The sequence below is a fragment of the Pinus tabuliformis genome, chromosome X, assembly GCF_031772625.1.
Source record: "Pinus tabuliformis cultivar Carrire ecotype Pingquan chromosome X, CPIR1, whole genome shotgun sequence".
Taxonomy (NCBI): Eukaryota; Viridiplantae; Streptophyta; class Pinopsida; order Pinales; family Pinaceae; genus Pinus; species Pinus tabuliformis.
The window spans coordinates 291,767,357-291,783,011 of record NC_142308.1 but is presented as its reverse complement, the minus strand read 5'-3'; positions in this window follow the sequence as shown (position 1 = coordinate 291,783,011).

The window sequence follows — 15,655 nt, the reverse complement described above, 5'->3', positions numbered from 1 at the left end:
TTATAGACGTTTTTGGGAACTACAACCCCAATCATAAATTTCCATAAACCACGGGCTCTTAAGTCCCTAAAAGTGTTGTTCCAACCTATAAAAGAACAAGGTCAACTGATTACATCTTCTCCCAGAAGTTCTCCATGAAAAATTGCTTAGAACTAGTCAAAACTGGACCATCTCACCTGCTCCATGGTCAAAGTGCATTGCAACCCACCTAAATACACACAGGAGGTGCGATGCATCTTGAAAAGCCCTTCTATGGGGTGCGATGGGTGAGAGTGGAAAAATGGCAAGGTCAATCTGCAAGGTGGAGGATCATGGAATCTTCTAGAAACTTCTCTTGTGACACTTGCCTCTCTGCATTCGCCCACAGATGCGTAAGAGATCATCAATATCCAAGTGGAATCAAGAACTATCAGAGAGAGGACACTAATCAAATCTCAAAAGCTGACTCACCCCCTTGCAAACATCTATATATGGATCCCTCATCCCAGAGATCCAGAGGCTCGAATTTTGTATCTTGTAAGGAAGTGCTGCTGGTTTCTTGTTGTAATATCATAGTGTTGGATGATCTAAGCTTTTCATGAGGTGAAGAAAGGCTTTATTGCTAAGAGGATGATGCTGGGTCAGAACAATTGGTTGTAATCCTCTTTCCTATTTCTTGATTATCAATAAAGCTATTCAAGTTTTCCTCCACATTCTTGTATGATTGATGATATATGAATTTGTGTGGTCAATATATATCTTGTCCTATATTGTTTATGATAATAGATCTATGTTCTTGGATAGTGTTATGCTGCTTTGATTCTATAGGTGCTCTTTGAAGCTGGGTAGACAAGGAAGCGACTGGCAAAGATCTATCAAAAGGGAGAGGAATCAGGCAAGGAACCAAGCGCAAGACAGAGGTTGGTCTCCTTTATTCCCCTCTTATCTATTTCTCATAAAGGAAAATGAAAGTAGTTTTAGTTTGTTTGTTTCTAAGGTAGCTACCAGCCTTAGTGGGACTAGCAGCTCTGCATAGACACTAGATTTCGCGATAAAAAAATGGCAACTCCGCTGGGGAGCGAATAAGTTGTTTGTTTATCTACATTTGTTTGCTTTATAAACTTACAGACAAAGCCTGAAGTTAAGCCAGCTAGCCTTCGAACTACATTTGCTATGCAAGTGCAAAGTAGATCAATGTTGCTTCAGTCTACCTCTGGGTTTTGTTTATGAACTGAACAATTGATTTAAAAGCTCTCTAATTTCCCTTGTGGTAGCTCTAGTAACCTCTTTAGATCTACCCCTGTGATTGATTTACTGATTACCGCTTTCTCGGCCTAAATCCCTTAACTAAACTGCAAACTGTGACCAGAACCCAGTTAAAGTCTTGTCCCTGGTCCAGCGCACTATCTCTTCTGTGAATTCTAGATGCGTCACACTTCCTGAGTGTAGTATGTGAGTTGCATCTCTTTTTCACTATGTTACAGATGCACTGATTAGACAAGGCCTTTCCTGCTCCTAGATTTTGGTTTTTGTGTTCACTCTTTTTAGCTCTACTCAAGAGTTTTGCTACCTGTATTCAGTACACCTCTGTTGAAACCCCCTTCCTTGCCATTATTCTGCCTCGATTGTGCAAAGGACTGTAAATGTTTTTAGTATTTTGAGCCATTTTCAGTTCACTTTTACAAAGAAGTAGTGTAATCGTACTGTCGTTTCTTGATTTGAAAGTGTCGCAAGTATTGTTTTCAGTCATAGAAGAGAATATGATTGTTATTGATAGTCGATTACACTGTTACTATTCTATTTTATTTGAATTAGTAGTTTTTCAAGTGTGGAAAGCAAGTTTTCAATTCCAAGTCGCAAAGTGTCATCATTGTCCTCATTTTGTCTTGAAAAGAAACTTGTTAGTAAACGTCGCTTTGAAAAATAATTTAGATTTGCGCTTAGCTTTCTTTTTATCATTCACACATTAAGAAGGTTGAAAACAAATACATGCATGTGCATTTGCATTTAGACTGTTTGTTGGTTTGATTTAGGACAGTGCATATAGTGTGTGCTCTCTGCTCTATGTTGAATGAACGCCATCTCTCTTTCCTTAGTAGCTAGGATTTTCATTGCAAAAAGAAGATTAAACGACTGTTTATCATCTTAGATTGCATTTTAGGAATTGTACATATACATCACGCGGTGAATCTGAAAGGAAAATTTCTTAAGCAAGATCAACTGTAAAATAAATTTAATGAATCTAAAAACGCTTTGGAACCTAACGCACAACATTTAGAAGTCTAGGCTAGAGACGTATTCCAGCATCGTAAAGCCTAGTAACTATTGTTTTCATTGTTGGTTGGGTGATTCCTCCACTTTGAGACGATAAGTGCCAGTACAGACTTATGCTCCCATGTACCGTCGAGTATATATTGGGAGACCACAATAGGCTTTATCCTTTATCCATAGGAAGCCGTGTCTACTTCCCTATCGATCGTAATGCACTGAACACAACATTCGGGAAGATTGACTGCCATACCGTAAAAACTATTCCACAGTTTTGCGATTGGTTTGGTAATCCCTCTGTCTAGATTTCCAGAGCAGTCTCTATCATTCCTTTTCAGACTCCTTAAAGGAAAAAGTCCATCTGAGCACTTGCCACTTCAGGCTCATTAAAAATCGAAGGCGACTAGAGTCATCTTTTGTTTTTTCTCGACTCTTAAAAATTGAAAAAACAAGCTATGTCAAAGCATCTAAAATTCATCTAATTCGGAAACATACTTCCCCTTTGATTTTTAGTTGATCGAGTAATTCGCAATCGTGGAAGAAAGTCAATTGAAACCTCGTTGTTCGTGGAGGCTTACGAGTCAACCGTCTTTGTCTCGAGAGTCGAAACTGTTACGGACAAAGCGAACTCGTTTAACCGGTTCCAAATCCCCTGGTAAAGTTAGAACATGCGTTCCAACACCATTGGAGACTCCGGTTACTCCAAACATTTTTGGTATCCCTGCCTTTACAGAAGAAGTTCAGCAACCACCAAAGGACAGTAGAACTGATCCTAGTGTGAAGGTAAACACTTGTATTACTGAACCAACTCCATCTACAGCTGATTCGGAAGGTGTTATTACCCAAACATTTGTCGCTGCAGATTCTATACCTTCTTCGACACCAGAAATATTTTACAGACCTGACGGTCTACCTCTTCCACCTAGTCTGATTGCTATAGAAGAGATTTTGGAGGATCCTCTATCTAGTACTCCATCGCGATTTGGAATCGAGATCACTCTATATCCTTGTACATCAGAAATTAGTCTACCGTCATCGGAAGCTCTTGTAGAATCGCTAGGCAATATTTTGGATAGACTAGAAATGTCTGAACAACTGTCAACATCTAGGACTGTGTCATCCAACATAGCGATGACAGAACTTCCTGCTGTCACTCCAACAATGTTCGTTGGCATACCATCTGTCCCAACTAGCTCTCAATCGCTAGAAGGGGCCCACTTAGGGGCTATTTCGACAATATGGTCCGTTCCTGTTTGTTCATCCGGAATAGTATCCGGGAACTCTTATGTTGAGTCTCAGCAAATTGATCCTTCGGGGTGTCAATTTGGGCAGTCCAGTTCTCCAGGACAAGAAATTCCTTTGAGTACCGGATTACTGCCATATGGGGGGCAACATACCCTTTCATTGTCCCCTCCAGGAGGACAACCATACGTGAGTTCACAACAAAATTCAGGTTATGTTGGAATTACATCTAGCGGTTGGGTGCCAATACTGCCTCAACAACCAAGAGTTGTATATTCGATGCAACAATGTTTACCTATGTCAAATATACCAACTACGCTAGCTATTGTGAGGGTGTCGCAAGTACAAGCATTGCCTATTGTATCCCAACCTCAGGTTTCTCAGGTTGCAATGCAACAGCCTCTTGTCCCTGCGACTCAACCACAATCGCCAACTAGTGGAATGACACAGGCCCAAACGGGTACAATTACCCCTCATCTTGGTCAAACGGTTAGTATTGGACAATAGCACATGGTTACACAACCATGGTTGGTGCAATATCAACAACCACAATTCCAACAAGTGTACCAACGATCTAAGCAACAAATCTTTGCAAATAGTGGGCAGTCGTATATTCAACACGGTCAAAATCAACTACTTTACAATGGTTATGCACATCAACCTTACCAAAGTTACCAGCATCGAATTCATTATGCTGGTATGCAAAGACCAACTTCTCAAGCCATTCCATCCTATCCTGTGTATGCTTCGCCAAACCTGAATCAATAGTTACCCTTTGTGGCAACTTTAGAGTTACCAGATCTAAATCGGCTAACGAATGATCCAATTGCTTACGCCCCTTGGTGGCCAGCGATTCTGCATAAACTTCCATCAGATATTCCTAAATTTAATGGAAATCTGGGTGAAGACTCGTTGAATCATGTGATGACATTTCATCTCTGGTGTTCATCAAATACCCTAAACAATGATTTGATTAGGCTTCACCTTTTTCAGAGGACGTTAACTGGTCTGGTAGCAAATTGGTATATCGAGTTACCTAGAGCTTCATTTGACAACTTTAGTGCCCTAGCCACAACCTTTTCAACCCATTTTCAGTTACCGATAAGGTACGAAACAGGAACAAAACTTCTACCAATTTCAAGCAAACGACGTCCACTCACATATCTGATCATATTCATGAGTTGCGACGTCATCGTAAAATGGTAAAAACATATGTTCCTAATTAGCTTTTAGCTGAATGGTTTATTAAGTCATTATTACCTTCCATTACAAAAGATGTGGCGAAAGGAGGAGTCGTCACTGAATAGCAAGTTATTGCTCGTGCGCAATATTTAGACTTGATTTATACCCAGTCTGGCATGCTCTACGATAAAATCCCTGACGCTCCCAGACCAGAATTTTTCGTTCCTCATCCTCCTAAATCGAAAAATGACTCTCATGCCGGTGATGGCGTGATTGGTACGATAGACATGAAATCGACAAAGGCTACAACTAAAAAGGCCCGTAAGATTTCCAGTCAAAATGAAAAATAAGAACTTCTCGCCTTGGAAGTAAATGTCGTCTCGACTGATAAAGGCAAAGAAACCAAGCAACCAGCAGGCAAGAAGAAAAACAAAGGGAAGAAGAAGAAACAGGAGGAATCATCACCTGAAAATTCTTCTGCAAACCCTCCTAGAGATAGGAAACCAAAAAATCCATGCTTAATATGTGATGAGGATCATTGGACAAGATATTGTCCACATAAAGCTGAGCTTAAAAGATTATTCAGAATTCAAAAACCTCGACGGTATTGACTGATCCGTTTCCAAATCCAGGAACAAATCTAGTTGCTAGTGAAAATGCTTCCCCGTCCCAAGTACTGATGTTGTCGGTTCCGAAACAGCAAAATGATGCTTTGATATTGACAAGGAATAAAGATTATGGGAATCCACAGCTGTTGAACAACAAGGATAAAGATCAACCTAGTAGTTCGACAACGACTTCGACAGAAGTTGCGCCGCCCATCATTCCAGAGCTAACAATAAAACTGCCAAAGGGAGTAGTACATAAGTCGACATTTAATCCTCGTGCCAGAGCAGAACAACATTATAACATAGTGGAAGATCTGGCCCAATCACCATCCGCTATGTCGACACTTGAAGTACTAAAAAATTGCCCATCCCGAAAGCAGGCTTTATTATCAGCTATAGGTGGGATAGACCCAAAGGATTCTAATCTTGTGTCCTTTAATCACAAAGGATATGATCCTTGATTACCAGCTCAACTAGCTTTCCCCATTCAAGTGAAAGGCCTCAACAAAACTGTTCATCGAACAATTATTGATGAGGGGGCATCTATATGTATTATGTCGATGAGTTGCTGGAAAACTTTAAGATCTCCAACCTTGTCACAATCTTCGATGACATTAAAAGCATTTGATGGACAGACATATACCCCATATGGTATTCTAAGTAACTTGCAAGTTGAACTAGGGGGGAAAACAGTAGAAATAGATGTCGAAGTAATTGACGGAAACCTCGACTACAACATCCTACTGGGAAGACCATGGATATATGCTATGGATGCGGTTGTGTCGACCTACTTTAGGAAGATTTCATTTCCCTTTCAAGGAGGAATTACAATTGTCGACCAACAAACATTTCTCCCCAATACTTCCCAAGTTACGGGAAGCATTCCGATGATCCATGGAAGCCCCCATTCGCTTCAAAATATCGGAGTAGGCCTACTAAAAGACCCTATATTAATGGGGACTTTTTCCCTCCCGCCTCCAATCAATTTGGCAGAAGTGGCGATGGTAGGAACCTACAATATGATATCTTTGATTCAAAAGATCTCAAAAAATGATATTAACGTGGATCATCCGTAGGTATTGCCTCCAAGCCCAATAGAAATATTGTAGCAATCAATGTTTTCGGCATGGGAGGTAGACCTGAATCAACGCTCATCAAGTGTTTGGATAGATAGGTCTAAGGAATATGGCACCCCTTCAGATCCTTGGTCGCAAGTGCATTACACCGACAAAGGAATTATTCAGTCAATGATAATTGAAGGGGCGCCATGGGAATATTACCACCATCATTCCCATCTTCCGGATACTCCTGATGACCTTCATCATCCTTCAGTTTTTGATTTCCTATCAAATACTGTAAACACAGTGGATTCCAAGTGAAACTTGTCCAATATTGAAGAGACTATCGCCATAAATATCTTGACCAAAACGGATGTTGTAGAAAATATTTATGTTCGCAAATGTTGTTCTCCTTCAGAACTGGAAATATATAACGCTCTTTTTCACGAATTCAGAGATGTCCTTGCTTGGTCATATGATGAAATGCCAGGCATTGACTCGAGTATAGTTAAACACGAAATCAAGATGTATCTAGATGTCAAACCGGTACGACAACGGCTACGGCAGGTGCACCCCAAGAAAGCCGCTGCTATCAAGGCAGAAGTTGAGAAACTTCTCCATGCTGGTTTTATTTACCCAGTTCCTCTAACCGATTTGGTATCGAACATTGTTCCTGTGATGAAAAAACAAGGAACAATTCGAGTGTGCGTCGATTATAGGGATGTAAATCAAGCTTGTTAGAAAGACAACTACCCTATACCCTTTATTGACCAGATAATTGATGAATGCGCCGAATGTGAAATCCTTTCATTTATGGATGGATTCTCCGGGTATAATCAAATAAATATCCTCCCACAGGACCAGTCAAAGACTGCATTTATTTGTCCGTTGGGCACATTTGCATATCGCAAATTACCCTTTCGTTTAAAGAACGCAGGGGAAACATTTCAGAGGGCAATGAATTATGCCTTCCATGACATCAAAAATATCGTCCAACCATCTCTTGACGACCTTCTGGCTCATTCGCGAAAGCGGACCGATCATCCGCAACATTTGAGAGCAATATTTCTACGTTGCCGACACTACAAGATATGACTCAATCCACACAAATGTGTGTTCTGTGTCAGTTCTGGTCATTTGCTTGGATTTGTAGTCTCAAAGGACAGGATTCGTCTCGACCCATGTAAGGTTCAGACAATCATAAATTTGCCTCCACCTTCAAATTTGCTTCAGATTCAGAAACTCCAAGGGAAAGCAAACTTTCTAAGGAGGTTCATTCCAAATTATGCCGAACTTGTAAGGTTATACGCGTCTATTGAAAAAAGAAGTACCCTCCATCTGGGATCAGGTTGCACAAGCTTCCTTTGATGCTTTAAAAGAATCCCTAATGAAAGCATCATTAATGTACGCTCCTGATTATTAAAAGGACTTTAACCTGTATCTGGCTGCAGCGGATACAACCATCACAATGGTTTTAGTTCAAGAAGACAACGGAATTGAACACCCTATATATTATTTGAGTAGGAACTTAAATGATACAGAAAGCAAGTATTCCTATGTTGAAAAGCTGGCTCTCGCAGCTGTTCAAGCGATATAGAGATTTCGACACTATGTCCTCTTTCGAAAAACTACCATTTTGTCAGATTGCAACCCCATGACTTATATATTGTCGCGACAGTTGCTGGGGGAAAATATTCAAAATGGATAGCAATTCTTCAAGAGTTTGATTTGGAATTCGTAAAATCTAAATCAAATAAATCTCTAGTCTTCATGGAATTACGATGCGATCTCCCATCGTCGTCCAATGATGAAACATCCAAAGAAACCATCGTGGATGAATCTTTGTTTCTGATATCTTCAAGCAATCAGTGGTATGGAGATATAATCATCTATCTCCAAACCCAAAAATATAGGTCTAATACCTTTAGCTCGGAACAAAAACGTATTCGATACCAATCAAAAGACTACATGATCATCGGTGATACACTCTACCATCGTGGTGTCGATACAGTTCTGAGGAGGTGCCTCACCCACGAGGAGGCCGAAAAAGTCCTGAATGATTGCCATTCAAGTGCATGTGGGGGGAATCAATCTGGTTACACTACAGCGCAAGCAAGTTTATGAGTAGGATACTTCTGGCCAACAATGTTCAAAGATTGCATAACCGCAGTCAGAAGTTGCCATGCATGTCAAATTTTCGATAGCAAAACTAGAAAACCACGCGCACCTCTGCAACCGATAGTTGTTGTTGGGCCATTCGCCAAATGGGGCATTGATTTCATGACATGTAACCCCACCTCAACCAGGGGGCATGGGTATATCATAGCCGCCGTAGACTATTTTACGAAATGGCCCGAGGCGATGCCTACATTAGATAACACTAGTGAAACAACTGCCCTTTTCTTCTTCAATCATGTAGTTGCCAAATTCGGTGTTCCACAAGCTATAGTCACAGATCATGGATTGCATTTTCACAATCACATGATGGTCAAATTGGCTGCCAAATTAGGGTTGTCCCATGACAGCTCTACTCCATATTACCCACAAGCCAATGGACAAGATGAAGCAATCAACAAAGTCCTGAAGCAGATGCTGCAAAGGATGATTGGAGTCCACAAAAGGAGTTGGCACCTGATCCTGTACTCAGATTTGTGGGCATACTGAACATCGGTAAGAAATGAAACCGGGTTTACACCTTTTCAATTGGTGTATGGCCTAGAAGCAATCTTACTAGTTCAGTGTGAAATCTCGTCCCTCAAACTCGCAATCGACCTTCTCCCCAGAACTTCGGAAGAGGAGGCTCGTTTCTTGGAACTAATCCGATTGGATGAAACCCATCGTGATGCCGCTTTGGCTAACAAAGCCCATAAGAAACGAGTCAAGGCACAGTTTGACAAGAATGTCAAATCCCGTGTCTTCTCAGAAGGTGACTTGGTCTTACTTTATGACCAGGAATCCGATAAATTGGGAGCAGGTAAGTTCAAGTCTTTATGGATGGGCCCCTATATTGTTAAGCGAGTGTTAGCAAAAGGAGCCTACGAGTTAATGGATTATGACGGGATTCAACTGGCGCAACCCCATAACAGGTTGTACCTTAAGCATTACTAGACATGATTCAGTGTGGTAACCTATATGCTTTTGTTACATTTTTATTTTCGCTAAGAGTAATCGTTTTGGTCAAGTAATCCACTTTTTACATTTGTTGCAGATGTCAGACCCATTGGAATATTTCGTTGGATATGCCGACGGAGCGAGTCGTAGTTCGTGGAATCTATCTTCTGCGGCCTGGGCCATTTTTGATCGAAGCGGCGAGTTAGTAAGTTTCAGAGGGGTATGTATTGGTCGGTCAACAAATAACATCGCTGAATATAGCGCATTGATAGAACTACTCTCTCATGCCATCACACATGGCATAAGCCAACTTGCCGTCAGGCTAGACTCACAACTCGTCATACTACAGCTCACTGGTATCTACACCGTCCAAAATCCAGCTATCTATCGCATGTTCCTAAGGGTCAAGATTTTGGAAAGGCAATTTGATTTTATTCAATATCAACATATTTCCAGAAACTTAAACACATTAACAAACTCATTGGCTAATTATGTGTTAGATAGACATTTGCAACATTTATAAAAAGAAGCATTTCATCAACATTTGCATCAGGATCATGTAACTAAACCGAAATAAAGCTCCGAAAATCAAAATATATATATATATATATATATATATATATAACTGTTTATGGTTTACACATAATGTTCTGTAACCAAGACAAAACTGGTCAAATGACCCAAAACTCAAAATGCTAGGGGGCACCCTAGTCTAATGATGCTGGTGATAACAAGTCACTGCATGTGCAATCATGCGTAAAAGCCTAGTCCACTGACTCAGCACACCAGTAGTATGTCGCTGCAACCTCAGGGGCAGCTCGTCGGTCCTCACATCTGGAATACCAAGAGTAAGACCCTCGACCTGGTCCTGCAATGCTGAAAGAGTCTCAACCACATCAAGGTCGCGAAGGATAGCCCTTCCCACACCCTCTCCTGCTGGAGCGGCAGCTGGCACTCTCAGGCTTAATATTGGTCGAAATGGTCCAACATCTGCATGAGCACATGAGTTTTGATTAGTCCTAATAGAAGAAAGCACAAGAAAATTATAAAGAGAAATGATAAACAAATATATGGTCAGAGAATTTACCAACGACACCCCACTGCTCGCCAGCAGGTAGTACCAAATTCGAATCACCCCGGAAATCCATACCAGCATATGGATACTCGGAAAAAACCATCTCCTGACAGGTTAACCACTCGAAAAAGATATCAGAGAAGGAAATCTGGGACTGACCAACATGTCTGGATATAAGGTCGACCCATCTCTGCATCCGTGGCTCAGTCGGTGGAGGTAATCCAAGTGAAACATACTGCGGCTGCATCAGCGAGATCTTTTCCAAGGCGAAAACTGTCAAGATAGAACCATATCCAAAGTTCTTCAGTCTTCCATTTTTCACCTTGTTCAGTTGTTCTTTCATCACAGAGAGTACTATATCACACCAGTTGAACACCTTTGGTTCAAGGAATTCCAAGGCGTACTGCATATAAGACCTGTTCACCACGTGAAGTGCTGCACTACCAGCCAGCCTAGAAAAAGTGAACAGAATGGTCCTCAGGGACCTGTCAGTGACATCTCAGATAATGATATTGCCATCCTTACTTGGCTGAGATCCCTCTCTGCAATACCTCCCTCTCTGCAATACCTGCGAATGTAATCTCTCACATATTCAGCCCCATGAGCCGAACCTGATAATGAGATAGGGGCAACCTGCCTCGATAAGCTGGTCAAAAAATAGATGTCCATGATAGTCAAGGGGATAGATTTTCCTCTAATCTGGAACACCTAGGTGGTAGGATCCTATGCATCGAGAAAATATTGCAACAGGTTGATTTGTTGCCTCATGCAAGAGATGCAGAAAAACTTGAACAGGCCACAGTTCCGCAGTGCATTTACCATAACCGGATCATGTAAAGCAATCATGTCCTCTTCTTCATGCTCACGTTCTCGCCATGTAACAGGCATTTTGCTCCAATGAATCTCTGAAACAAACAAGAGAAGAGTCAAGATCCTGATTTGGTGAAAAACAGGTAAAAATTTCCATAAAAAACTGTGCATAAATGGCCCTCTTTGCACCCATCGCACCCCCAGCAGTGTTCTAGGTGGGATGCATGTTGAATGGCCAATGGCCAAACTAGCATGCATCACACCTTTCGATGTAGAAGAGGTGCGATGGAGCCAGGACGAGTTTTTCAAACCCTAGAGGCTCAGAAAAACTAGAAAACATGCTCAGAATGCAAAAAGGAAAGGATGAAATTAAAGAGATCAGGTTTAGCTCCTACCTGGTCCAGACGGCGCCAATAATTGTCCACAGAATCTCTCAGAATTAGCTAGTGAAAATCAAGGGGGAAAGCATCTCCAAAGCTCCAACAAACCAAAGTTCAAATGAAATGGTAAAATGAGAGGTAAAAAGCACTTTTAACTTACTTTTCACGTAATTCAAGTAAAACATTAGTGTTTTTACTCATTTTTCAAACATATATTGTTCGTTTCTAACTAGTTTGATGAAACAATTGAGCAGGCAGTACAACCTTTGAAAGAACAAAGTTGTCAATGGTAAAATCAAGACAATCAATGACCATTTTATCGAGCAGTTTTAACGCGGAATTCAAGCTCGTTAAAAAATAAAAATAAGCAATGAGAAAATGTTCCCCCAGAGTTTAAGCTCATTAGAAAATGAACCAATTTCTGGTAAATAACCATCGTGAATGTATTATCACCAACCTTTGAAGCCTTGGTCGTGTTCTCACCACCTCCACTCTGTATTGGCCGATCATTCACCTCCATTTGATTGTTTACCCTTTTTGAGGAACAGCTGCGAAGAGTGATCCTGTTCACCTTCCTTGTGACACTGCCGTGATTGGAAAATTCCAAACCTTACCTGGAGTCAGCTGCTACCCAAATTTATCACTTGTTCCTCAAAAAACGAGTCTCCTTTAAGCTCTTTTCAACTCACTCGTAAAATATGAAAAGATTGCCGAGCCATTGGCCTCTCCAGCTCATTAAATGGACCGGAAGTGATATCCCTCCTTTAGATTTTAATCTTTTTGGACTTGAGGGATTATTACACAAAAATATCGAGTGCTTGTAATGTTCGGCTCATTAAAAGTACTGAAAATTCATCCCTTTTGTATTGTTGTATACTTTTTTGGGCTCAAGGGATTTTATGACGAAAAAGGATTATTGGAGTTTTCTTTACGTCCCTTTTTCAGACTCTCTAAAATTGAAAAGGACCGAGTTATCCTTGTCATTTAACTCGTTAAAACCGAAATAGCGACAAACTTGTCCATACAGACAAGAACGAGTTTCACTATTGCTAGGCTTGTTAAAACATAGCGATGGGTTTTCCCGAAGGGAAAATTATAGAACAAGCATATGTTATCCTCCTCAAGATTGACAAAAATAAAGAGGTACTGATCGGAAATGACTGGGGAAAAATTGGGAAGAAAACTTGAAGAGACTTTATCGGTAGCAAGTCGCTCTTGAACATGACACTTTCACTCCGCATCCGAGTCGGGTTGGGTTGTTCCATTCATTGGTCACATCACCATGGCTCCGTCACACCATCCATATTTGGGGTTAATGCTACTAATCCATCATGTTAGTGTCACTGATATGTTCAAGAGATGTCGCTCAGAGAATTCACCTGTGTCTCACCCACTGCAATACATTTACGCTCCATTCTTTCATGATCACCACCCTGAACCTTATATCACCAGATCGTTTTCACCTCCAATAAAATCATTTGCTCCATTCCGTGTCATTCATGTGGGATTCACTAAAGCCCTCCTATGACAGATCACTTCTTGTCGACATCAGCTCATTATCCAAGAAGTCGATCTAGGAGCAACCCTTTCAGTACTTTCAAGCTTGCATGCCTCAATGGCAAGTTTCTCACTTCCAGCGACAGGTTTACATCAATGGCCTTCGACCTAAAGATTTTGCATGGTGTTCAACGCCAAGTCCCTCATTCATACCACGTGAATTGTACTATAGTAACTTGAGGGTCATCATCATTATCGGTGATTCCTCTCGTGCCTGTTAATAGCTTACATCATTGGCTGGTAATCAGGTGATGTCCTTCCATGTTCGACTCCATAACATCTCTCACATGGATCGACTTGTACTTTGAGTGAAGATCGAACGAGATTGAAGACCTCGGATCTAGTTTCATCCATCTGGGCTCCGATATATACTCAGGAAAATAAAGACATCAAATGTACATCATTACTGCACAGATAATCATCCATCCCAAGGGATGATGGCTCTACTAGAATCATTAGTCTACACTCAGACGATTGTCTGTCTTATGTACATGAAAAATGAATTTATAAAGCTAAGCATGGGAATGCCCACCTCAGCTAGATCATGAAAATATTATGAAGATAATGTATTGTATTGTATCTCATTACAGGTCGCCTTCCAGCTTGAAAGAACTTCAAATCCTCATGATAAAGCATTTCACTCGACATCAACAGATTAACGACCTCATGCTTTAGGGGGAAAATGTTATAGACATTTTTGGGCACTGCAACCCCAATCATAAATGTCCATAAACCAAGGGCTCTTAAGTCCCTAAAAGTGTTGTTCCAACCTCTAAAAGAATAAGGTCAACTGATTACATCTTCTCCCAGAAGTTCTCCATGAAAAACTGCTCAGAACTGGTCAAAACTGGACCATCTCACCTGCTCCATGGTCAAAGTGCTTTGCATCCCACTTAAATACACACAGGACGTGCAGTGAATCTTGAAAAGCCCTTCTATGGGGTGTGATGGGCGAGAGTGGACAAATGGCAGGGTCAATCTGCGAGGTGGAGGATCATGGAATCTTCTAGAAACTTCTCCTGTGACACTTGCCTCTCTGAATTCGCCCAGGGATGAGTAAGAGATCATCAATCTCCAAGTCGAATCAAGAACTATCAGAGAGAGGACACTAATCAAATCTCAAAAGCTGACTCATCCCCCTTGCACACATCTATATATGGATCCCTCATCCCAGAGATCCAGAGGCTGGAATTTTGTATCTTGTAAGGAAGTGCTGCTGGTTTCTTGTTGCAATATCATAGTGTTGGGTGATCTAAGCTTTTCATGAGGTGAAGAAGGGCTTTCTTGCTGAGAGGATGATGTTGGGTCAGAACAATTGGTTGTAATCCTCTTTGCTATTTCTTGGTTATCAATAAAGATATTCAAGTTTTCCTCCACATTCTTGTATGATTGATGATATATGCATTTGTGTGGTCAATATATATCTGGTCCTATATTGTTTATGATAATAGATCTATGTTCTTGGATAGTGTTATGCTGCTTTGATTCTATAGGTGCTCTTTGAAGCTGGGTAGACAAGGAAGCGAGTGGCAAAGATCTATCAAAAGGGAGAGGAATCAAGCAAGGAACCAATTGCAAGACAGAGGTTGGTCTGCTTTATTCCCATCTTATCTATTTCTCATAAAGGAAAACGAAAGTAGTTTTAGTTTGTTTGTTTCTAAGGTAGCTACCAGCCTTAGTGGGACTAGTAGCTCTGCATAGACACTAGATTTCCCGATAACAGAAAGGTGTGATGCATATTGGCCTGGCCATTGTCCAATCAGTATGCATCTCACCCAGTACACTGCTGGGGTGTGATGGGCACAAGAACGGAAACTTTTGCACTGTTTTCTCATGGAATTTTCACCCTTTTTTTTCCAAATCATGACCTTGACTGTTCTCTTGATTGTTTTGCAAAGGTTCATCAGAGCAAAATGGTTGTTACATGATGAGAACACGAGCATGAAGAAGAGGACATGGTTTCTTTACATGATCCGGGTACGGTAACTACATTGCGGAATTGTGGCCTGCTCAAGCTTTTCTGCATCTCTAGCATGAGGCAACAAATAAACTTGTTTCAATATTTCCTTGATGCATGGGATCCTACCAACCAGGTGTTCTAGATCAAAGGAAAATCATTCCCCTTGACTATCATGGACATCTATTTTTTGACCGGTTTATCGAGGCGTGGTGCCCCTCTCTCATTATCAGGTTCCGCCCGTGGGGGCAAATCCGTGAGAGATTACATTCGCCAGTACTACAGAGAGGGATCTCAGTTGAGTAGGGACGGCAAGATCAACATCTGAGATGTCACTGACCAGTCCTTGAGGACCATTCTCTTCACTTTTTCTAGACTAGCTGGTAGTGTGGCTCTTCACGTGGCTAACAGGTCCTATATGCAGTATG